Below are 26,216 nucleotides of genomic sequence, written 5' to 3'. Positions count from 1 at the left end.
AAGCAGCCTTTTAGAAAATTATGAGTAGCATACCTGAAAGAAAAACGCTGTCATTTCGCTAATATTTAGTAGCTGATATTTGAAAAAAAAAATCATAAACACAAGTATCCAAAAACAAAAGTGAACCACTTGTAATCATATCCTTAAGAAATAGCGAGTATACATATAATTCTTTTACACACTACTGTTCACTGTCCTGATATTTAATCTAGCATTTAAAAACAAAAAATAAACTGAGTTTTAAAATAACAAAAGTTTTTAGGTTCCGCTTTAATTCCGAAACGACTATGTTTTGTTTCAAATACTATTTCATATCTGTCAGTTCTATTAATTTCAATTGCACAAACTTTATCGTTCCAGATAACAAACGGACTAACGAGCATTTACAAATGTGTTTCAGAAATGTAGCGGAATAGCTTCCATTATTTCGGTCTATTTCTGAGATATATAAATGAAATGAGATTTTGTTTGTTTCTTACTTACATTGTTCCCCGAAAGTCTTCTAGTTATTAATAAATATTACGTGAGTATTTCAAGTCTTTAAAGCAGCCCGTTTTCATTGTTTTTGTCAGTTGATGAAATCGTTCTTTAAGAAAAACATTTTTGTGAAACTGTTATAAATTTGACCTATAAATGATGTAATGAAAAATTTGCTCGTAGTTGGAATAATTACTTCCATCTTATTCGGGTAAATACAATTGTAATGCATCTCAGCTGTATATTAAAAACCTAAGGTTGTTTAGTATATTAAAGAACTTATTAAAAGATAAATTTCAGATAAAATATGCATTATATTTTCCCCGAAATAATGAAAGTACTGAGCATGATATTTCCAAGATAAATAAGAAAATTCTATAGGTAAAATATGATGCTTGAGTTTTTAGGATAAGTAGCTATATAGCTGATTGTCGAATTGAAATCTTTTGGACCTTTAATACATTTTACTCTCATCTTCCTAATCAGGAATTCAAATCTTAAAAAGTTTAGCCGCCCAAACGGTATAGTGATTAGCGTGGCTGACTGCTGTGCCGAATGGACCAGGTTCGCATCTCGGATAAGGTATGGATGTGTGTAAACGTATAGTGTTGTGCGGCATGGAGGCACTTTAAATGTGCGGCTAGCCGAAAGTCCTCTGGAGAGGTTGTTGGTAAGGGAAGAGGGGTGGGAGACCTCGGGGGCTCTCCATCAAAATTTGGGGCGGAACTGAGCTAAATTGCACTGTCACCTGTGAGTTGCTCAAGGCTGTTGCCAACGACAGGAGTAAAACTTGCGCTTCTTGCCACGAGGAATTTCGTGGGCTTGGCTGATTGTAGGTGATTGTAGGTGAGCAGTAGCAGCAACAACATCTTAAAAAGTATTTTTATACATTTACTATAGAACACGTGATAGTTTATTATTAGCTCTATCACAGTTTTGATCCATAGCCCTCTATGGCATCTTAATAAAAAAAAAAAAAAAAAAACTGAACCTGAATTTGAAATTAAAGTCTATACAAAAAATGCTTAAATCATGTTTAAATGCATCTTTAATAATAAGAGAAATGTGTATGCGCGTGTGCGAGTGTATTAAATGCTTCAGAAATAAAAAGGTACAGAGTTTGTATGCGTTATGTTTGTAAATTAGGAGTTTGTTGAGTAAAAATGTTTGTAATATTCAAGGTAGAGGTTATAATCATTTTTTAGTAGCTCAAGAAGGGAAGGGGGCAACAGAAAAGCCAAAATGTTTAAACTAAATAAATTATTAAAACTCTGTTTTGTCGTCTTTCTTTTCAATAAGTAAGAAATAATGTGATTATTATTCTTGGAATACTGCCAGCTGCAGCTACACATACAAGTTCACACACATGTATTTTCTTCGACCTTCTTGTTCCTTCACTGTTTTCATCTCTTCCTGAATTATATAAACCAAGATGCTCATGTTACTGCCAAAGCTAGGAATAATAACTTAAGTACCAATAAATAATAACTAAACATTAATTTGAGTTTTTATGTATTTTTGCCTTGTCGTGAAGTGAGAACTGAATTAATTGAATGAGAAATACTAAATCGTCTGTGAAAAACTGTTTCTTTTCTGTTTTATTTGCTTAATTTCTTTCATACATCGTTTTAGCTCTATTATAGTATTTGAATAGAACATGTGGCAACGATAATTCTTCAAATGATATAAATTTTGTGCATTCAGTGTCGTTATAGTAAACAAATATAGTGAATTTTAAAGAGTGCATTTATTCTATTGTGGTTTATGCGCTGTCGACGAAGTAGATTTAATTCAATCCAATCAATTTAAATGAAATTCAAGGAAAAAAGGCGTATAATTTAATATTCCGTACAAGGAACTCATGTGGTGTACACATCAGATTTTTTACAACTGTAACTACTTTCACAGGTGAAGGTCACAGGTGAGCAACAAATCATTCGTGCACTTTCATCAATTTATATCCCAAATACAAACAGAATAGCGAATATGGGAAAAAAAAAAAAAAAAAAAGGTAGCACGTAACACTTTTTAAAAGTGAACATTGCGTCCACAGTCGCACATTCACCTTTTCTAACACAAGATGATTTTTGGCAATTTTTCTATAATTGGTCAATTTGTTTTCCATAATTATATCTTTAATAGCCTTAAATTCAGAAAAAATTAGCTTCTATAATTAAAATCTTGGTATTTTCACAAACTAAATTACCAAATTTGGGCCTTCTTTTAAAATAAAAATCATAAAAAAGTATGGTGTTAATTAAGCATTTTTTGCGGGGTTTTATAAATATGCGAATTTACGATTTTTGCAGAAGAAAAATTTTGTTCATTCTAATAACACGTTCTAATCTCACTGGAAAAATACGATATCGAAGTCATGACATCTATTAATACTCTGCACCCTCTTAAAAACACGCGAATGAAACAATGCTATTCGTGTCTTAACACAAATGATACGAGCAATATGATTTCTGCTCAAAATATTTGAATGCCTTCACCTACATTAAATATAGGACTCCACAATAAATTTAATTCAATAATTTCTTAATTTTGGCGATTATTTTAATAAAAGCGTATGCACTATTTTTGTAATTATTTCAAATTGCCTTCTGTTAGCAATTCCTACTTATGTTAGGCAACAGCTTGTGAGTCAATATTTCATAAAAGCGTAGAACATCTATTTTTCTTGATTTCGTACAATACCGTTTTAATTTTATTACACATAACATTAGTTCCTTTCCTCAAGATAAATTTCTCATTTGGTATATACATTTAAATTCATTAATCTCATTTTTTGTTTCGCAATAAAAGAATCATTTGCAACAAAACTTGACTTGCCATTCTTCCAGTATTTAAGCGAAGAAACTCTATAAATCTTTGAAAGATCCACTGTCAGTCTCGTCAATCCAACAACAACGCTCAATCTTTGAAATCTGAATTGAAAGCTCAATCTCTGAACGCTGAAATCTTCAAAAGATCCACTGTCAGTCTCGTCAATCCAACAACAACACACAAATCATTGAGATTTAACCATCTTAAATTACCTTAAAGACGAATTTCACAAAGCATGAATCAAAGTTCTTTCATCTGTTACAGCAACTGGCAAAACTTTCGGAAACATATCCTTATTCAAAGAAAAATTCTACGGTGACTTGTAAGCTCATCAAACAGATGATAGCATTTGAAAATTCAACAGATACGTCACCAGCTTAGCCTTTCCCCCAGTCATTTTACTATTAATAAGCAATAATGTATTTGCGTTTTAATGACCAACACTGTTAAAGTACTAAGCATATATTCAACGATTTTGCCATACGCTGGCAGCTAGCCTGAGAATGTTTTACCAAGAACTGAGACACTGATTTTATTAAAATCAAATTTATAATTAAGTATTTGTGAAAATTAGAAGCAAATAGTTGAGCAAAATAGTTTGCATGTTGTGATTGTTTACTTACTTTGTTTTTTTATAACAATACAATTTTGCAATAAGTTTTGTTGTTATTAAATTTATTTAAAGAAAGCATTTCAAAAGGAATAGCAAATAAAATTTTCGTACTTAAACTATAATTTTTGAGTTAACTCTCAAGCAACTGTTATTTATTAATACATTTAAAAATCAAAAACATTCTCTTGTTCTCTTTTTTCAAGTTTTTCCTTTTTACTTCCTTGTGCAAAGTAAAGGAAGTATGGTAATAACGATAAATTCTGGGTACAATATTTCAACGAAAATATCCATTTTGACTGCTATCGAATGCAATTTAACAATATTTTTGCGTGACATCCGTACGTAAGGATAGAATAAAGACTCTTTTTCTCCAAACGAATTATAAAACTGATTTAAAATGGATTCAGAAAAGATTTTTTGTGGCGTCTGTCCTTACGTATGTATGTACGTATGTATGTATCTCGCATAACACAAAAACAAATACCCTCAGAACGTTAACATTTTGTATGTGGAACTGCTATAACATCTAGATGTGCATATCTCTTTTTGGTTGCAATCGGCTGCACCAAAAGTATATATATACTCTGTTACTCGGCTCCGTGAGCTCAGTTTCTTTATTCTTATATGCTTGTAAATTGTGCATTTTTTGCTTTAAAAACGATTGAATTATGTTGTTCTTATCTTCCGGTTAACGCTTTTATGCATATAGTTAACCTGCAAGTTATATTTGTAGAATTATCAACAATCTAAAAGTTGTTTAAGTTCGGATAAGCCTAATTTTTTACCATCTCGTATTTGTTTACATTTGAAACTTAGCAGAATGGTGGATTTGTTGCCAATCTAGAGAAACTAAGCTTTGCAACAACAAAGTAACGTCTTCTTTTATTACTGCGAATGGAATTATGCTTAATCCATTCTGGAATTATCATTAAGTTATTAAATTATCTCATATATTGACTCAGCATACCGTCTACAACAAATTAAGTCAATTTCTACGCCTTCGGTGTCTTTTGCCGCGTGAGACCAAAAGTAAACTTTCAGTTTTGTGCACCGAAAAATCTGTCTTCTTGCCCGCTGGTCGAATTGCTTGTTTTTGCGTAGAAACTGTAATTTTAATTGTTTTAACTGTATTTGATGTTTTATGTTTTTCTATATCTTTCAGCTTTTAATATTGAAGAAATAAATGAGCCTAAATAGATTGTAATATCAATGAACATTTTTAATGACAGAGATTAACTTAAACATAGTTGCATACAGCAGAGAAAAGGGGGAAGAAGTAAGAATGGTATACATATACATACATACGTAATAAACAGTTACGTCATCATCATCACCGCGCGGATAAACGCGAACGGCGCATGCGTCAGGAGAAGCTCTCTTAAGCTAAACGTCGTATTATAATTTATGATACAACAATCCCCCTTTCGACGTTTGGCGACTAAAAAAAAAATAAACATTAATCATTTACAGTTATTCCAATTAATTTACAGCACTTAGAATGTTTCGAAGCAGTCAATGTTTTTGTCAGTACATCAGCAGGCATTTTCTCTGTTGGCACATATTTAACGTCTATTTCATTTCTTTCATAAATTTCACGAATAAAATGATGTCTAATATCTATGTGTTTAGTGCGTGAGTGATAAACAGCATTTTTCATAAGCTTCTGTGCACCTTGATTGTCACAATATATAATGGTTGGATAATCAGCAGCAAAATTTAATTCTTTAAGAAAACGACGTAAATAAACTGCTTCTTTGGCACTTTCTGAAAGACTGAAGTACTCTGCTTCAGTACTTGATAATGCAACAGTTTGTTGCTTTCGTGATTCCCATGTTATTGGATTTCCAGCTAGCTTGAATAGGTAACCTGTATACGATTTTCTAGTATTAACATCAGACGCCCAGTCGGCATCGGTATATCCAATAAGTGCTTTTCCAGTCTTTCGAAATTTTAAACAATAATTTTTAGTTCCTTTTAAGTATCGAAGAACGCGCTTTGCAGCCAACCAGTGTAATTTTCCAGGATTGTTATTAAATTGGCTCAGGTGACTGACGGCATATGTAATATCCGGCCTAGTAAACACAGAAAGATACATAAGCGAACCAATTAGACGGCGATAAGGTACATTGTTCATTTCTTCCTTTTCGGTTTCAGAAGGACACATTTCTTTACTTAATTTTACACTAGGATCTAAAGGAGTTGCTACTGGTTTTGCATCTTGCATATTAAACCTTCGTAGAATATTATCAACATATTTCTGCTGAGATAAACTAATAGAATTATTATTTACATATTGATTAAATTCTATTCCAAGACAATAATGAAGTTTGCCTAAATCTTTAACATGAAATTCTTTAGAAAGATAACCTTTAAGTTCAGCATATAAATCACAGCTATTTGTTGCTATTATTAAGTCATCCACATATAAAATTAGAATTAACTCACCTTGAGATGTTTTCATTCTGTATACACACTTATCTGATTGTAATGGTTGTAATCCAAAGTTTTTGAGTTTTTTGTCTAATTTTTCATACCACTGTCTTCCACTTTGCTTCAAACCATAAAGAGACTTTTGCAAAGCATAAACATAACCAGGATTATTTTGGTCTTCAAAACCTTTAGCTTGTTCCATGAAAATTTCTTCTTTTAAATCTCCGTTAACATAAGCCATAACAAAATCTAGTTGATATAACATAAGGTCTTGTTCAGCACTGTACGCAATCACAGTTCTTATAGAACTTGTTGTGGCTACTGGAGCAAAGGTTTCATTAAAATCAATCAATCAATTAAAATCAAAGTTCCTGTGCAAATCCTCTAGCAACCAATCGAGCTTTTCTCTTTTGAACTGTTCCATCTGCATTATATTTCGTTCTAAGAACCCAGCGACATCCTATTACCTTTTTTTTCTGTGGTCGCTTTACCAATTTCCATGCACCATTTTTAACAAGTGCTTCATACTCAATTTGCATAGCCTTATGCCATTCTTCAGCATAACTTCCATTTAATGCTTCTTCTAATGTCGGATTTGTATCTTCTTCAGCAATTTGTGCTTCTTCCTTTTCTATGTTTATATTGTGGTACTCCTTTTTTAGTCTTCCTGGCTTCCCAGTCTTGACTTTCTTTGGACGACCTGGCCCCCTTTTAATCTGCATTTCAGGTAGTGCTTCGGAATCAGAATCTTCATTATCAGATGATTCAGCAGATGCTTCTGCCATATTTGAGGGGTCTTCTGTTATTTCATCAGCCGATATCTGCTTTACATTCAGAGGTTCTTCCTTCTTTTTATCAGGAATATTTTCGAGAAATAAAACTTCTAAATCTTTATCATAATTAGTACAGTTTTCAAATTCATCAATGAATCTAACATCTCGGCTTATAACGATTTTTCTGGAATTTTTATTCCACAGCCTGTATGCTTTCGATTCATTTGAGTATCCTATAAATATATGTTCTTCTGATCGAGGATCGAATTTCCCTTTAGACCTTTTATTAAGTACAAAACATTTCTGTCCGAATACTTTGAAGTGAGATACAGTTGGCTTGATGCCAAAAAAACACTCATAAGGTGTTTTGTTTACTCCCAGGCTTCGATTCGGGCAACGATTACGAATATAAACAGAACAGTTCAAGGCTTCAGCCCAAAAGGATTGGGGAAGATTACTTTGTAGTAACAAACATCTGGCCATTTCAGTTAAAGTGCGGTTCATGCGTTCAGCTCTTGAATTCTGTTGAGGAGTCATTGGTGCAGAGAATTCTCGTTTAATACCGCATTCTTGAATACATTTATTATATTCTTCTCCGCGATATTCGAGACCGTTATCGGTACGAAGGATTTTTATTTTCTTTCCTAGACGATTTTCGACCGCAGCTTTGTATTTAATGAATGTATTTTTCACTTCATCTTTAGTTTTAAGAAAACTGACTTCGACATAACGCGATTTGTCGTCTATGAAAGTAACAAAATAACGCGAACCAGCATGGGATGGGACTCTCATAGGTCCACACAAATCTGAGTGAATCAAGTTCAGTAATTCATCACTTTGAAATTTTGATTCTTTTTGAAAAGGTTGCACAGTTTGTTTACCTCGGATACAGACTTTGCAGTCTTTTAGAGATTCAGTGTTATTAAAATTTAAATTTCTAACCATGTTATCAGACTTAAGTCTTTTCAAATCAGACTCATTTAAATGACCTAATTTAAGATGCCACTTTACAAAATCACTTACCTGTGCTATTGCAGCTGTTTCAGTGCTTGGATGTATATAATAAAGATCACCATGACGAATAGCCTGCACTAGTATAGATCCATTTGGTTCTATTATTCTAGCATGTCGTTCTGTAAAAATCACTGAACGATTATTTGCAGTAGCTTTAGATGTTGACAGCAAATTACATTTTAATTCCGGAACACATAACACATTTTTGAGCGTAAGTTTAATTGTCTTATTTCTGTTAGGTACTGTTATAAAGACAGTTCCAATTCCTGTAATTTTTGCTGTTTTGTCAACTGCTAACTTTATGGTTGAATTCGTTCGAGGGTGAAATTCTGAAAATAACCTTCTGTCATTGCACATGTGAGATGTACAGCCACTATCTAAGCACCATGAGGAGGTCTTCTGATAAGCATTGTTTACAGCTAAACTAATCTGCTCTTCATAATTAGAAGCCATCATAGAACCTTGATTTCCCTTATTTGATTGCGCATATTTTCTATCAGCTATTTTCTTTCTGCATTCAGATGCCTTGTGCCCAATTTTCGAGCAGTAATTACACTTCAAGTTTCGAAAATTTCTTTCAGCAGGAAAATTTTTGTTTGAATTTACCTTCCATTTTTCATTTTTCTTCTGTTCTTGATTTCGTCTTTTATAATCAGTATAGTATGCATTCTGTGAATCTTGAGACGTTTTCCCTTTTCTTACTTCCCATTCTTCTAACATTTTGATTTTTAAAGATTCGGGACTAGGTAACTGATCTCTTGATTCGATGGCGCATCTAAAATTTTCAAAATTTTCTGGAATACTATAGAGCAGAAGAATCGATAATAAATCATCAGCTATGTCAATTTCCATTTGTTTAAGCTTATCAACTATTTCGAAGAAATTATTCAAATGTTCAGACATCATTTCGCTTTCCACCATTTTTCTAAATAAAAGCTGTTTTAATAGTGTAGCCTTCTTCGCAGGTCCTTTCGATTCATATACGGCTTTGAGTTTATTCCACACAGCATTTGATGTCACACAATGCTTTATATGACACAGTTCACTAGGATTAATAGCAAGAATTATATCTGCGCGAGCTTTTTGATCAGCTTGGAGCCATTTCGTTTCGTCCTCGGTTCCTTCAGCAGGTTTTAGCGCATTACCGGTTACATAATCTCAATAGTCGTTTTTAATCAATACTACTTCTATTTGTAATCTCCAACTGTCAAAATTATCTTTTCCGAGCTTTTCTATAGTAGTCAAATGCGACATAATGTAATACAGTCTCTCACAGCCAAAAAAAAACAAGATTGAGCGCTATAAAAATAGGCTTAACTGAAAGCTGGTCAGTTCTTACCGTTGATTAGACGTAACAGTTCTTGCACTGAATTAGGTTTAAGAGTTCAATGCTCGAAAACTTCAAAATGTTCATTTTAAAATAAGTATTTTGCTAATTAAGCACACATGAAACGTTCCTGGGCCCATAACCATTGAAGAAATAAATGAGCCTAAATACATTGTAATATCAATGAACATTTTTAATGACAGAGATTAACTTAAACATAGTTGCATACAGCAGAGAAAAGGGGGAAGAAGTAAGAATGGTATACATATACATACATACGTAATAAACAGTTACGTCATCATCATCACCGCGCGGATAAACGCGAACGGCGCATGCGTCAGGAGAAGCTCTCTTAAGCTAAACGTCGTATTATAATTTATGATACAACAAATATAGTTATTTGTAGTTTTTGTGCATTTTTCCCTTTTCGCGAAGTGAGATCTGAATTAATTTAATGAGAAATGTATCTCGAATGAAATTCGAGGAAATAAGTTTAAATGAAGTGCAGGAAAAAATTGCGTATAATATAATATTCCGTACAAGGAAGTCATGTGGTGTACACATTAGATTTTCTTAACTTTATTTTAGGACCGTTACGTTCATCATTTAGCAAATAATGACACGCAGCACTTTATAAGTATGTTTGTCTTTTTCATTACTAGTCTGAAATTTGTGTTCCAACATACTTTTGTTTCAATGAAAAGACTTTAAACTCTTCTGATGCGCAGTGGTATCTCTGTAAATATCACCTTTTATAACAAAAAGTTAAAATAATGATCAGGAAACAGAAGCCTGCTGCGGCTACTCGAACCTGGTTATCTACGTAAAAGCAAATAAAACGAAATAGCGGGGTACGCTGTCTACAGAGAAGAATCAGTCGTCTAGAAAAAGTGATTCTTCGGGTCACTGACTTGTCATTTAATCATTCCTCTAAACAGTTTTAGCTACATTATTTTCCCAAGAAATGGTAATAGCAAATCACTAAGAAGAAGAAACGCTCGCATCCGTTAAAATATCAGGTGTTGCTTAGCATTTCAGTATCGAATATAATCATATCTTCCGTGAGCCTTGAACTATAACGTAAATAAGTCTCTATAAATGGCATCATGTAATTTACCGGTCTTTTGTATTTTTGGTAAATCGTTTAGTTAGGAAATTAAGCAATTTTCTTACTGTTCAATTACATATAATTCCATTGTGAATCTACTCAAATTAACTGAATAGCTCCCAGAAAACTCAAAGGTGAGCAAAGTTATGATCTATTATTAAAGCTATGAATTTATTTCTTTTCTTTATCTTTATGAATTGTATTTATTATTTATTGATTAATTTCAGCTTTATCATCATTCCAATGCTATAGATAACAAAGCTTAATTTTTTTTTTCAAGCGATGGTTTTGCACCTCAGTTTTGTCTTGACAACTTCTTGTACAGAAGGTCGTGGATCCACTTTATGGAAACTATTTTGATAATTACTTTTTATGACTAAAAGATATAGTTCGATTTGCTTCTATCTGAGAGCTCTGATTCTTGGTTACATTAGCTCTCGCTCGAATTTTCTATGGAAGTAAGTTTTTCTCAGATACGTCATGTCAATTTTATTCACTTGTTTTAGGTCTTTTTCTAAAGTCTGTTCAATGTTTTTGGATGCTCTTTTCTTAAAGCTCGTTATAACAAACCGCAAAGTCTATAGGAGAAGTTTCAGATGATTTTACAGACATTTCATTAAATGGAATACATTTTATTTGCGTGTCTTACTCTCTCTTTGCTAAATAAGCAGCAATTGACTTAGACGTGCGACTAGAGGATTTGGCCATATTTGTCAAGCTCTATTAATGTCTTTTCCATATAAGGCTGGAATTTCATCAAAAATTGAATCTAAAATATTCTGCAGATAGTATAGTGAATTAAATTTACTCTTACTTGAGACCTTTTTCAGTTTTAAATTATTGGTGCAACAAAATCCTGCAAATATCATGAATAAACTTTTCTATATCATTTCTTTCAATACTATTTCTTTAAAAAGCGATTTTCATCAGCTGCGCAAGAGAAAATTGATATTTTTTTGTTACAGTAAGTCGACCGTTACTATAAATTTCCATTTATCAGCAGTTAGGTGTTTTTCATATAATTTTCTGAAATTTGATTTCCTTCGCCCAGTATGCTTTGACAAACCCGATGAAATTTAGATTTTAAAAACTTATTCCAATTTCGATGCAATGATCTCTGGTGAATATTTTTTGAGGACCAGAGACTTAACTTTCTTGGTGTTCACCAGCGTTCGAACAGTCTTAGCATGCGGTTTTGCGAACATTTATTTCATTTTTACTTTCAGCTAGGCACTTTTCCCCTTTCAAATTTTATATCTTAAAAATACCTTACTCTGAAATGCAATAATCTCGATTTTTACACCTGTTTCCAATTTTTTAAGCGAAACTTTTCGTCGGAAAGTAACCTTCGAGCCTTCAAGTCTTCCTTCTAGCAATCTGTCAATTAGAAGCCATTTCCAAAATTAATCTCTTATTATGCATTCCGTTCAAAACAAAACAGTAGCAGATGATTATAAAAAAATATAAGTCTTTACCTGAAAATGTTAGCAAGAAAATCACTTCCATAAAGTGTGAACCAAAAAATAACTAATTAAAAAATTAGTTATTTCACTTGTAATATTTATTTTAACTAACACTTTATTTCTTATGTTAAAATATATTCTGAACTTTTACTGTTTTCTCTACGTTACCATAAGAAGTAAATGAAGGGATTTCAAATATTAGTAAAACTACAAATTTAAGAGAGAAGGTTAGCAACATCAGTCTACCCTAGTGATACTCCTCTATTATACTCCTATATTCTGCCTTAAGCTATGTTGCTGCCAGCTGCTGAGTTTTTCTTTCAATGAAAATTAAGTTTGTAATCATAGAATAGCATAGTCAAATTGTTAGGTTTTAAATTTAAGTTTTGACTTGTGAATACTTCGATTCTTCACTGTTAATCAGTACTACAAAAAACGAAAGTTAATATTGCTAAATGTTTTAATTCTGTATTTCGAGTGATGTTTAAACGCAAACAAGGTAAAACAAATAACAAATTGTATTTAAACACTTCTCTTATTTATTTATTTATTTATTTTTTAAGTTTTTGCATTTACTTAGTGTTCTGGTGTTAAAAATAAAAATGGAACGAGAATTCATCCAGAAATCTATAAAATTGAAATAGTCTTTATTTTACTTTCAGTCAAATTGATTTTAATCTTATACTCTTATAGTAAACATGTTTTTAACAAAAACTATTAAACTGTTAGAATTTCACTAAAGTAAGTTAATCTTAGTAAGTTCTTCATTTTTAACTAGAAAATTTGTCTCTAGAGTCAGTTTATCTCTCAAATCCGAAAAAAATATTCTTATTCTAATTTCTTATTTGAATCTCAATTGCAGATGTTTCTACTAATCTCTTAAAAAAAGCTTCATTGAAGTAAAAGAATCTTCCTGGGACTCTGTGCGTATTACAGAAGATTTGTGAAGCGGTTCTCCAACCTCGCAAGGCCTCTGCATAAATTAACAGAAAGTAAACAAAAATTCGTGTGGACCGAGGAGTGCGAGAAGTCCTTTAATCAGTTGAAGGTGGCATTAACACTTACGCCCGTGCTCGCGTATCCCCAGACCGACAAACAATTTATATTAGACACAGATGCAAGCACTTTTGTGTGGAGGCTGTCCTTTCTCAAATGATTAATTGTCAAGAGCGAGTAATAGCCTATTGGAATAAGTACTTGTCCAAACCGGAAAGGAATTATTGCGTCACCCGTAAAGAATTGCTTGCTATCGTAAAGGCCATAGAACATTTCCATCATTATCTCTATGGAACAAAATTCTTCTTGCGGACTGACCATGCTTCTCTAACCTGGCTACTGAATTTCAAAACTCCCAAAGGACAAATAGCCAGATAGATTCAAACACTCCAGGAATATGACTTTGAGATAAAACATCCTAAAGGCTCCTCCCACGGAAATGCGGATGCTTTATCCAGGAAGCATTGTCCTGCACACTGCAGGCATTGTTCAAGAACCGAGGCTAAGTACGGGTTGGTGAATCTGAGTATCCGGCAAGTAACATCTTCAACATCAACTGATCCAGATCCGTGGAGTGATGAAAAAGTTAGAAAAGACCAATTAGCGGATCCTGACATTAGGCCAATAATAGAACTGAAGGAATCATAGAGTGTAAAACCCAAGTGGCAGGAAATTTCCATTTTCTGTCCTATAACTAAAAGGTACTGGGCTTTCTGGGATTCACTCCACTTCCAAAATGGAGTCTTATATCGACTATGGGAAAGCAACGATGGAACTAATAAGAGATGGCAGCTGCTGCTTCCTCGAAACCGAATACCTGATGTTCTGAAGGAAATACACAGCAGCTCAACAGGAGGGCATTTCGGCTATATGAAGACATTAAACAAGGTCCGAGAGCGCTTCTTCTGGAGTTAGGCGAGAAACGATGTTGAGAAATGGTGCCGATCTTGTGATGCTTGCGCAGCTAGGAAAGGACCGAAGAGACGTAGCCGAGGAAGGCTACAGCGATACAATGTAAGAGCGCCTTTCGAGCTAATTGCTGTCGACATACTTGGACCTTTTCCTCGGACCACGTATGGCAACAAATACATCCTTGTTGTCATGGATTACTTTACGAAGTGGCCCGAAGCTTACACAGTTCCAGGTCAAGAGGCTGTCACGACAGCTGAAGTTCTGTTACAGAATTAGGTGTTCAGATTTGGGACACCACTCCAGATTCATTCCGACTAAGGCAGGAACTTCACTTCAGCTGCGTTCAAGGGACTCTGAGACTTGTTGGAAATCAAGAAAACGCCGACGACCCCGCTACATCCGCAGTCTGATGGCATGGTGGAGAGATTTAACTGTACAATCCTGAACCACCTCTCGCTCATGGTTTCCAAAAAAACAAGAAGACTGGGATTGCAAGCTGCCCCTGTTCCTGCTTGCTTACCGTAGTGCCGTCCGCGAAAGCACCGGCTATTCTCCATCACAGATGCTCTTTTGTAGCGATCTCCGTCTGCCAAGTAACCTGCTCTTCGGCCGCTTTCCGGATGTACATTCCTCGCCTAAGGAGTACGTGCAAGACCTCGAGGCCCGGTTGAAAACAGTACACAGGTTTGCTCGAGAGCCGATCAACATCTCGACGGAGAGGATGAAGAAGAGATACCACGCAAGAGCCACCGAACATCAATTCCAGGAAAACAACAAGGTTTGGCTATGGAATCCAAGTCTTCGTAAGGGCGTTTCTCCCAAACCGCAGTCGCATTGGGAGGGTCCCTATACAGTCTTCAACAGATTGAACGATGTTGTGATACGAATCCGTAAATCCCAAGGTCGTTCATTATGACAGATTATCCCCATACTGTGGCCATAGTACATAGTGCTCCTCATTCTTAGGGGTAGAAATAATTCTTGTGCATGAGTTTTCTTACCTAGTTTCTGTGTAAAGATTGTATCTACTCCGATAGTTACTTTTGTATGTACTCCGATAGTTATCCCCTTGGCCGATAATTACTCCCGCCGTTTACCCGTGCTTGGATGAATTTCTTCACTTTGACATTCAGAGCACTGGGCAGAAATCACATTGCGTCAGCACTGGTCACCGGCTATTCCCTTAGTCCGTGCCACTTCTGAGTCGGCTGTTAGTTGCTCGCCGAAACGGTCGCTCCGAGCTTTGTGCCCTGTTCGCCACGTAGCTGAGGCATTCCCCGGGAAGGTCCCGACGCTGATCCGGGCCTGACCGGACCGCTTTCACGGCCAGTCTCGCCCAGTCTCGGTGCAGTGCCACATCCGCTTCGGACACCAGCCCGACGGGCCCAGTCCTCAGAGCCAATCCTTGTCCCGAAGTTACGCATCGAACTTGCCGACTTCCCTTACCTTTTGTTTGTATCGAATCGAATGACCAAGGATTGTACTGCCCGGGAAGTACAGTCCTTGGAAGGGGGGCAGTGTTACGAAATGTACAGGCGCTGTGAGATAGCTTTCCCGCAAAGCAGGTTTAGGGTTGCCTTAAAATAGCAAGGGAAGGCAGGGTTGCCACATTTGACTAGAAATCGCCCTTTTGGCGATATACCATGGAGAACCTTCTGGAACGAATTCTTACCGGTTTAGCCCAGTATGTTCTCGAACACAAGCCGAAAGCTATATAAACCCTGCTGGTCCGCTGTCAGTTAGAGTGTGCCTCGTCGAGAGGGCGAGTCACAGTGCCTCGTCTGGAGTGCGAGTTAGTATCGAGTTAGTGTCTCGTCTAGCGAGTCGATCGAGTTGACAGCCGGGCAGCGACTGCCGAGTGGGTCGTCGAGTGCACCGAAAGAGTCGTAGAGTATCGCGATTAGTGCATCGTCAAGAGAGTGTGTTAAGCTCCGGGAACGACTGAACCGAAGAGTCGGGAGCTGAGCTCTGTGTTTCGTCGAGTACATCGCGAGCTGTAGCGTGGAGAGTCTCGAGAGTACGTGGAGTTCCGAGAACGACCGAGCAAACTCGGAAGCTGTGCTCTGGTTCTTTGCAGTGAAGCTGTCTCCACCGTTATTGCCTGACAGTGTGAAGGCTGTGTCGCTGATTGTTCCAGCGTGTTTAGAGTAGATCTTCGACGACTGTATAAGTGTTTTGGAGCTGTCCTGATTAATATTGGCTAAATAAAGTGTTTCGATATTTCATCAAATAGTGTCGTCATTATTCACTTCAAATCCATACGAACCCCGTACGGACATGAAGGAAGAAAATAACGTAACAACTGGTGTCAGGAAAAAAAAAAAAAAAAAAAAAAAAACTGCAATTTTTAATTTTCAAAGAGTGTGGTATTCTAATTATTTTTCCTTTTGCATTTTATCTAGGTTCCATAAATAGTCATGGAAAAATAAAATATTTCAGGAAGCTTTAAGAAAATAAAGAATAAAAGATTCAATTCAATTAAAATTTGTTCGTTCTTATTATGGTAAACTTTTGATCTTATGATGAGGTTACGAAATCAACTGATGCTCAACTAATGAAATTCGAAAAGTTCTAAAGCCAACTTTAGCTGTAACTAATTTGCTAACAACACTGATATTGTTTTATTTAGGTATAACATCATTGCCGCTAAGATGTAAAGATTAGCTGTCTCTATTTGGGTGAGTATGTTATCTGATATTTTGTTGAAGTAACAAATCAAATTTGAGAAATCTTTAAATCTCTCTGGGATTATCTGAAGCGCTGTGTTCCAAGCCAAATTCCCATGAATTATAAGAACATTCTGTTTATACTGTCGTTTCAATTATTTTACGTTGTATTTATAAGCTAGTTAATAGATAAAAAAATATTTGATTTTATTTTCAGTATTCAGCTTAGTAGTCACCAATCAAAGTTTTCTATTTTGACTTTGTAGTGATCAGATTTGACTTTGTAGTGATCAGTTTTATTTCGGAGCAAGGAACATGAAAAATCTACAATATTTCTCTACCGGATTCGAATTCTGGATCTGCCGACTGCTAGTTGGACATGCTTTCAATTACACTACGAAAGCACGCGCTAAGGAAGGAGTAAGTTAGATAAGATTAGATTATTTGAGAAAGTAAAAACACACGAGAGTTGCCTGTTAGAACAAGGGGATGCTTTTATAGAGAACTTTCTAAGGTAAACTGGCTCGTGCTCTTATCACACATGGAGAAAACCAAGAAACTCAAGCATGCAGCTAGCACGTTCTCCTGGTATCGAGGATTATGTAATAAAGTTACATAATCCAGTTTAAAGCATATCAGAATCCTAAATTTCCTCGAATTGCAGTTCTGAAAAGAGAGGCGAAATTCAAGATATAGGGAAGGAGAAATGGAGATATGGTATTAGATATTGTAATATTAATATTTCTATGCCTTTTTACTTAAATGTAGGTTTTTTTTTTCAAATAAATAATATTGTGATAATTAGTGGTTGTTTATCAATGACTATTTTTCCTTGTTACGTTCTTACTATAACCATATGCTTCGGAAACTGAATTTTTTGCATAATTTTCCCTCTCGATTTTCGTACGATAAAATTAATAAAAAAGCGAGAAGGGAAATACAGGAATAGCTACTATGTGAGATATACTAATCTTTAAACTAATAGTGAAGTGATTTCATTATCTGCGAGAAAATAATTTAATGACATATAACATTATATACTTAAATGCATATAATGTATATATACATAACATTATATATTTAAATATATATAATGTCTATGTCAGCTTTGATTTGTATTAATAACTGTAAAACAGCATTAACTAAACCAAGTGATAAATTATGAACTCTCTTTACTTTTGCTTGAAAAAAAATATATATATCCCTTATGTAAATTCTGCTTTGAATTTATACAGATGAGACACAAGCCGGCTTTTAATATAAAGTTTCTATCCTGTTGTAAAAGCATTGATCCATTAAAAGTGAAGAGTCATTACAGACAGCAAAAAAGGGCTTCAGGATGAAAATGTATTTCGAATGCGCAATTTAGCCCAAAGAACAAAAAAATGAAGTCCGAATTTGAAAGAAGTTTAGCATAATAGAAGTCTGATGGATTTTCTAAACAGTATGTTTGTGAACGCTATCTAAAACGTACTGCTTTCGACGCCTGCGATGGAGATTTCACTACTTTGTTTTCACCTGTTTTTACTTTCGAAATCATTATTACCTCCATTACGGCATAATACATCCTAGATGACTCAAATCATGGAAAAAAATTACAACTAGATTTCCTTGCCATTCGGCCAAGGGGATCAAACTCTTGAGGTCATTTGATGACCTCAAGAGTTCATAACACTGCATTTTATTGTCCTTGTATTGTGTGGAATGGAAAATCCTTTGCGCTCGTCAAATACAAAAAACACGATTTCCTAAAGATTTCTCAACAATTCGAAAATTCTGAAAAGCAGTTTTGAATGCTAGTTATATATATTATATGAGATGAGTCTCATCAATTGGATTTTTTTGCTAAACTAAAGAAACAAGCCAAATCAAATTTTGGCAATGTTTCTAATACTTCATTATTTTTAATTTCATAAACTTATTTGATATAAATGCCAAGAATAACTAAGATAAATGCAGCTTCATTCTTTTAATGTTCGATGAATTCATTGTTAAATGCTCATACTGGAAGGACTGGCAAACCGAATAGGAAAATACTAATCAAAATCTTAAGTAAATTAAATGGAAACATGTGCAGTTTTGACAGAAGAAATATTTAATTTTAATTCTACTATTTTAATGCGCTTCCGTTTCTATAGACGACAACTTAAATTATACTTGCATATTATTTCAACTTTGAAGTACACTACCTTTGATTTACAACTGTAATTTGTGTGATTAATTAAACAGTACGATTTTTACTCTTGCTTGATTTCTGATGCGTAACAGAAAAATGGAAACAGACACTTGTGTCGGCATATCAATTTTAACAACTGTGACATCCTAGACGCTTCGACAAAAGTGTTAACAATGTACAATAAGATAGCTAATATTTTCGGTCTCTGAACTTAATGTCATTTCAAAATGCAATGCAATTTACGCCTACTGCATTTTATTACAACCAGCAATTATACTGGTTCTTCGTGTGAAGTTCATTTTGTCAAAACATACATTCATTCATAAATAAGTAAATAAATAACCTGTAACTGCGGTAGAAATTAACTGTCAGGGTCAATTTATGTCAGAAACATAATCTTTTCAGCTAATTCGTATCCTGCTTTGACAAGTAGAGCATCAAAATTTCAACGTCATTGAATTTCAAGCTTCGTACGACTTCCACACTTAATTAGTAGTCCACTGAAAAAGCAATGATGTTCTGTCCTTTCATGTCAGAATTCAGATAAAAAGAAAGATTTTACGTTTTTAGTTCAAAAGGGGCTGTTAGTCTCGGAATGGGATTTTGCCTCAATTCACTATAATCGGCGAATCCCTTTTCAAATAGTTGCTACTAAATATTATTTATCGTCCTGTATTATTTTTAAAGATATTAAATAATGAAGAATCTGTATATTTATTAGTATTTATGTTCTTCGCATTGTGAAAAACAACAGTTCCTAGAGCCATCAAATTTTGAATAACGTAGTCTTCCACCGAACATGTGTACATGGAAGTCCGAATTTTTAATTTCGAATTTATTGTGAATTTCGTATTTTGTAAAACTTTAATGAATTTTTTATTAACAAACTTGACGCTTTTAAAGGGATCAGTGGCAACACTTTACGGAATAAAACATTTTTATCTCCAGCCCGCGAAACTATCTAACGGAAATTCTAAAGATATGCTCTTTTTAAATATTTTGTAATTTTGCTGTTGAATTGAATTTTATATGGCATAATTCTAAGAGCGCGATATTTTGCATAAAATTAACACTCAAATCATTAATAATAAAAAGACCAAAAAAAAAAAAGTTTTGCAAGCCGCCTTACTAAGAAAATTCGATACTGATATGTTGAAATGAAAAAAGACTTAACTAACTTAAAAAAGACCAACACTTAACTAAATCCGGAATTCTAAACGTATGTTGCTATGCTGTTAAAATTTCTGTAATTTTGCTACTGAATTGTATGTGGCATAACTGCGAATAAAATGGGGCTTAATAATAAAGCTAAAATGACAAAAAGAAATGGGTTAGCAGGAGTGTCAATCCCAAATTTACGTGGGCTTCGAAAATATAGATTTCCTAGTCTCAGACCATTTTCTCCGTTGAAATTTTTTACCTATTAACTAACACATATTGATATCTTGAATTTATCCGTGGTAATTGCTATCTTTATTTCCAAATGTTTACGTTAGTAAATGTAAGACATTATCCTGACTCTAATAGATATAATCTTCAGTGCTTATAAAATCCTAGGTGCTAGTCCTGTTTTTTTATTTGTACAAAACACGCTGATCTATGCTCATAATTATATCTTTTCATTAAATTTGATACTTTGTCCGTTATTTCCATTTGCGTTTTAATTTTGGAAATAGAATAGAGGTGATTTTTCAGTCGAAATTTTTATTACAGTTTAGCATATGATAAAAAATGTTAATCCTTCTTTATTTCAGTCTCAGTATCATTATCAATCGGACTCAATTGTCCATCGTGTAGAAGATTGGAAATACCCATTGTAAATTGTTGAATCATTCTCCATTTACAGATTAATACATACAAGGTGATGCGCAAATCTATGCCAGTTGGAAGAATCCCCTGAAATGTCAGCGCAGAAAGTAATTAGTATCGAAAGTTATTGTTATTCACTAAACATGTATTTTCGCACAGTGCGCCAGAAATAAATCGAGTTGATTTTTATTAAAAGGAAACAAATCAATCATGTAAATTCTACATAGTATCCACCGAAGACTTGATGCGGTCTTTTATTTTCGTAACTGTTAGCCATAGAAATATACTTCCAACCACAAAAGTGTTTTAAATGACGCAACTATTCCTCCATTACTTCAAACATTAACCGAGATATTTAATTTCTTAAGTCTTATATCATATATAGGGATAGTGCATGGAAAATGTTTGCATTCGGATGCATGTAAAAATGAAATATCCATTTCGAAAACGATTTATGAGATTAATACATTAAGACTGAAATCCAAACTGCCGGTGGGCTGAATGCACGATAAAGAAACAGCTGACTGGCCGAAATAAAATTTAAAAAAAGAAAAAAAAAAGAAAAAATCTGAAAAGCTTTCAGATTTTACATTACGCCCAGAAGAGCGTTTTTTAACGCTTTGTGTGTTACCTTTACTTATTAAATATCGTGTTCTTCGATCTTAAACCACATAAAATTCAATTCAACAGCAATATCACAAAATACTTAAAAGCAGCTCTTACACAGTCTCGCGCTCTGGAGATAAAAAAGTCTTTTTTTCGTGCAGTGTTGCCATTTCTCGCTTTGAAATCGTTGAGTTTGTTACCCAAAAATTCGTTAAAATTTACAAAATTTGAAATAGACAATAAAACAAATTCGAATTTAAAAATTCGGGCTTCCAAACGCCCATGTTCGGTTGGAGGACTACGTTATTCAAAATTCGATGGCTCTAGGTACCGTTGTTTTTTAACAATGCGAAAAGCTTTCATGCAGATTCTTCATTATTTAGCTTTTTTAAACATAATACATGGCTATAATATTCCATGGCAACAGTTTGAAAAGTGAATCAACGCAGAAAGTGAAACGACGCAAACTGCCCTTTTGAGACTAATAGCCCTTTGGGTCTAACGTCCCTTTTGGGCTAAAACTTTTTTTTTCCTTTATAATTTTTTAACTAATTTTTTCATATTTGTTAAAACATAAATTAACAGTAATTAGAATGATAATATAAATTTATGCTTATTTTCTGGCTGAACTCTAAGGTTTGATAACTGCAAGAAATTTCTGCAATTTCTGCTTTTTGAAATTACACTTTGTAATTCAAACGTATTTACAGCTAAATATGAAATATTCCGACTGCCATTTATTCAAATAATTTTAGTATATTTAAGTAAGCTCTAAATAGCTTACGTAAACTAAAAATAAAGAAATTACGAAAACTTCCCAAGAAGGACAAAACGTGAGAATAAGTTAAGACAGTTTATTTTCTTTCTTTTATTTGTTAGATTTGTCTGTGATACATACAAAAAGTGCATATTTGTATAGAAACACATAAAAACTTATTACTGCAAATTTAAGCTATGGTGTTTCGATTTTTATAAATTTTGCAACCTTGGCGAAAATGACTTTAAAGCATCTTCATCACAAATTGTAAAAACTCACCCGCAATCCAGGTATTTTCTTTGACTTATTAATTTTAGACTTATTAATTTCGACAACAGTAAAAAAACTCTAAACTCTAAACTTGTAAATATATACCCTCTTATTGCAATAATTCGTAAATAGGTTTCACGCAAATATGAATAAAAGTTAGTCAGATTTGTATCTTCAAATCTTTGAATAAGATTAATTTGCTCCATTTGTAGATTTTGTATAAATTACTCAACAGTGCAAATCATTAGCACCATTTGTAGGTTTTCTAGAGCGTTACCCTCTTATTGCAATAATTCGTTTTTGATATTGAAAATAATGTAAAAATGGAAGCTAAATCATTCAGATCTTAAATTTTTTCTTCAAATTCTTGTTATAATAACGATAATTAAATAACGAGAAATATATTCGCTGATCGTGTGAAATTGCTTTGGAGGCTGCCAGCTTGAGACCACTTAGTGACCAGCATTGTTGCGCAGAGACCATTACGTGACCAGCATTTTTGCGCAGTTTGTAGCAAAATGTATTGATGAACATCAGTTTTTTTTCTGCAAAGGAGATCATATTCACAGACCATTGTTGGTTTGGTTTTGGCAAAGCACTCTCGGGCTAGCTGCCTATTGGAGCATATGCCTTCGCGGTGGACTTCCCAAACCAAAATGTTGAATTTTGTTCTTAAGACATAATATTCTTGTTGAATTCGTATTCTAAAGCAATAAAATAGTAAAAAGCTTCAGTATTCGCATATACTTCCCTTCCCCTATTATAATAAAAATGAAAAATATTTCTAGTTTAATGAATTTTTGAATGGCATTTATGATTTTAGAGCAATAAAAGTGCATCAGAATATTAATAACGAATTTTTGCGTTTGAAACCTTAAAACTTACATCTGCAAAAATAGTTTTAGGATACCAAATGTAGAAACATTGTAAATTAAAGATGGTTGCACACTAGTAAATCATAAAAGAATATTACTAAATGATAATAAAGAGGAAAAAATCAACTTTAAATTATTCTAATTCATTTTGTTACCATTTCCGCAAGAAAAGCTAATAAGGATGGTAAAAATCCCAATTTATGAAATTAAATATCTCATTTAATTTTCGTCGTAGAAGAGACAATTTTTTTCTACTTCTTTTTATAATAAAGACTAACTTAAACTAAATAAATCTATACCGACTGGGGGAGTATATAAAAGTTAGATTTTGTAAGGTTTAAAAAACCGATGTCTTAAGTTTTAAAATGTCAAAACATGAATTTTTACATTATTTAAATATTTTTCTAACTGGAAATACATATCTAAGACCAATGGTTGCGAAAATAAAGGCCGTATAAATACTTTTGTAGATGTTGTATATATGAAGTCTGTTTCAAAGTTATGACTAATTAACCCGAAAAACAAATACTCTGTGGATTATGAATGCAATCCCATTTAAATCCTGACATTACTTACAAATAAGTTTGTAAAATAATTGGGAAAAATTATTTTTTACAAACGTAGCCTTCATATTCAATATTTTAATATTTACAATAAAATGTAAAATGTTTCTACGTGTGTTGAACAACATTATTATCGTTTTTTCACATTTGTAGTAAATTTATCAGTAGTACAAAATGCCTGTTTCAAGAGAGGTTCATGGGAAAAATTTTTAATGAAACACAAGTAACTAGTTGCTCAAGATATTCCTGAGAAAATGCTTATAAATTTGTACTTCTAGAGAATGGATAAGCCATTTAATTAAGCAACATTTTCCCGAAAACGGAATCTTCACGGTATAAAACCTTTGTTATGAGGAAGGCTACTTTTATGTGCATGCTTAAAAATATGCCATGTTTTGAAGATCAATTTCAATTCTACCAAAACGGAAAAGCCCCTTGCCCGCTTGTCTACAGTTCTGTCTCTTTCTAGGAAATACAAATAATGAAACTGGAAAGCTATATATAGTTAGTCATTTCCCAGACACAATAGCTATAATTTTTTTAAATACATCAAGTTTCATTGCAAAAGAAATAAATATCTAATCTCAGGACCATGCACTTATAATTCCGAAAATGCTGAAAAACACTTAGGAAGAAAAAGAAAGCTTATTCTTCTGCACAGATGAACATGAATATTGAAATTTAGAATCTAAATCTGCTAATTCTTTCAGTGTAAACAGCTATACACAGGCATCCTGTTTTATAGTATTTCAACTAACCGAAACAAATGAAATGTAGCATGACTTATTGCTTCTGAGAACATGAATTTTTATCTGAAACTGGTATTGAGGAAGAGAGTTCACAGTACTCGGAATAGCATTCTTAAGTTTTTAATGGTTTTAACCATACACATAGGTGCTGCCTATTTATTTAAAATCATATAAACAAATCACACAGCTGATTGCTTGTTTGCGTTCCAGTTACCTTATAATTTATTTGCATCTTTAATCGTAAAACATTGATAATAATGGTAACACATACGAAGTAATAAATTGCACTCATTGGATGTTTTTTTGGGGTAATAGTCGAGCATTCACCTTTCCACTAAGATATGTAGTCTATTTCTAATTCTACCTACAGGCTTGTGGATTTATAAACTTCAATATATTCACAAAAGAGTAATATAAAAAAATTTTTAAACTCAAATCCTACTTAGGTCAAGAAAGAAAAATTTAAAAAAATTAAAATACAAGAAAAATTAAAGAAAATTTAATCTGTGAAAAACCTGTATTAGCATTAAGTGTGATCCACTACAAGTTAAAAAATATATGTGAACTTGAGTGGATGAATAAAAATTATTTATTAACCACTGAAAATTTTAACACAATATAGGCAGAGCGTGAGCTAATAGTCGGAATTTAAAAATAAACGAAGAAAATATAAGCAGCTTTCTGCGATAGTATGGACCAGGGGGTCTGCAACCTATTTTACTAGGAGGACATATTTCGAAAATGCGGGAGTTCGGCAGACACAGAGGTACACAGTTAAAAAAAAATTGGTTGAAGATTTCATCAAATTATAATACTGGAAAGGATCCAACGAAAAGATGGCGAAGTGTTGACCCATTATTTTGTGTTTTGGTTGAACCATTATTTGGTAATACGTTGAACCATGAATTGGCAGTATGTTGAACCATGAATCAGGAATATGTTGAGCCATACACCCTAGATTGGGAATACCTTAAATCATTCATTATAATTATAATTACCATTAATTTTTAACCATTTTGAGCCAATAACTGTAAAGTATAGGAGTTATTTTAGACCTCAGGAACAATATTTCCTATTAGCTATTTTCTTCTGCTTTTTCTTCGGAAATTATTTTATTCAATTACTTCTATATGTATGACTCCTTGTCCTGAATTTTTTATTTAATACTGCTATGGTTAAGCAATTTGCATATTGCTTATGCAAATAAACATAGCTATTGCAATAATAATTTAGTTACCATAGCAATCTGGCTTATTCGCATAAGCTTATGATTCAGTTTTGAAAGAATGTATGTATCATCAAAATATATATACTTGCAATAGATTAGCATGCATATAAAAATATATTTTTACAGAATTGAATGCTTTACACGCAGTACAAATAAGCTAAAATATCACTGCTCATTGCAACAGTTGAATTTCAATAAAAATTCGCGTTTGATATATATGTACCTTCATTTGTAAATTAAAATTGGATCGATTATTATCAACTTTGTTGTTAGTTCCACTAAATACACCCTGCCGCCCAGACGGTATATTGGTCAGGATAGCCTACTGCGGTAAAGGGCCCGGGTTCGAATGCCGGTGAAGGCATGGATGCTTGTAAGTGTATAGTGTCTTTGCGACATGGGGGGGGGTACTCTAACTATATGGCGAGCCGAACTTCCTCTCAATAAGTTGGTGGGAGGGAAGAGGGGTCGGAGACCTTCGGACCCGTCTCTTCCCCAGAGTTCTCTTCATCAAAGTTGGGGTGTGGAACTGAGCGAAATCGTGCTGCCACCTGTATGGTGCTCCAGGCTCTTGC

This window comes from Stegodyphus dumicola, chromosome 7 (assembly GCF_044657685.1).
Source record: "Stegodyphus dumicola isolate Sdum_Otavi_A_Nest chromosome 7, ASM4465768v1".
Taxonomy (NCBI): Eukaryota; Metazoa; Arthropoda; class Arachnida; order Araneae; family Eresidae; genus Stegodyphus; species Stegodyphus dumicola.
This window is presented reverse-complemented; position numbering follows the sequence as displayed.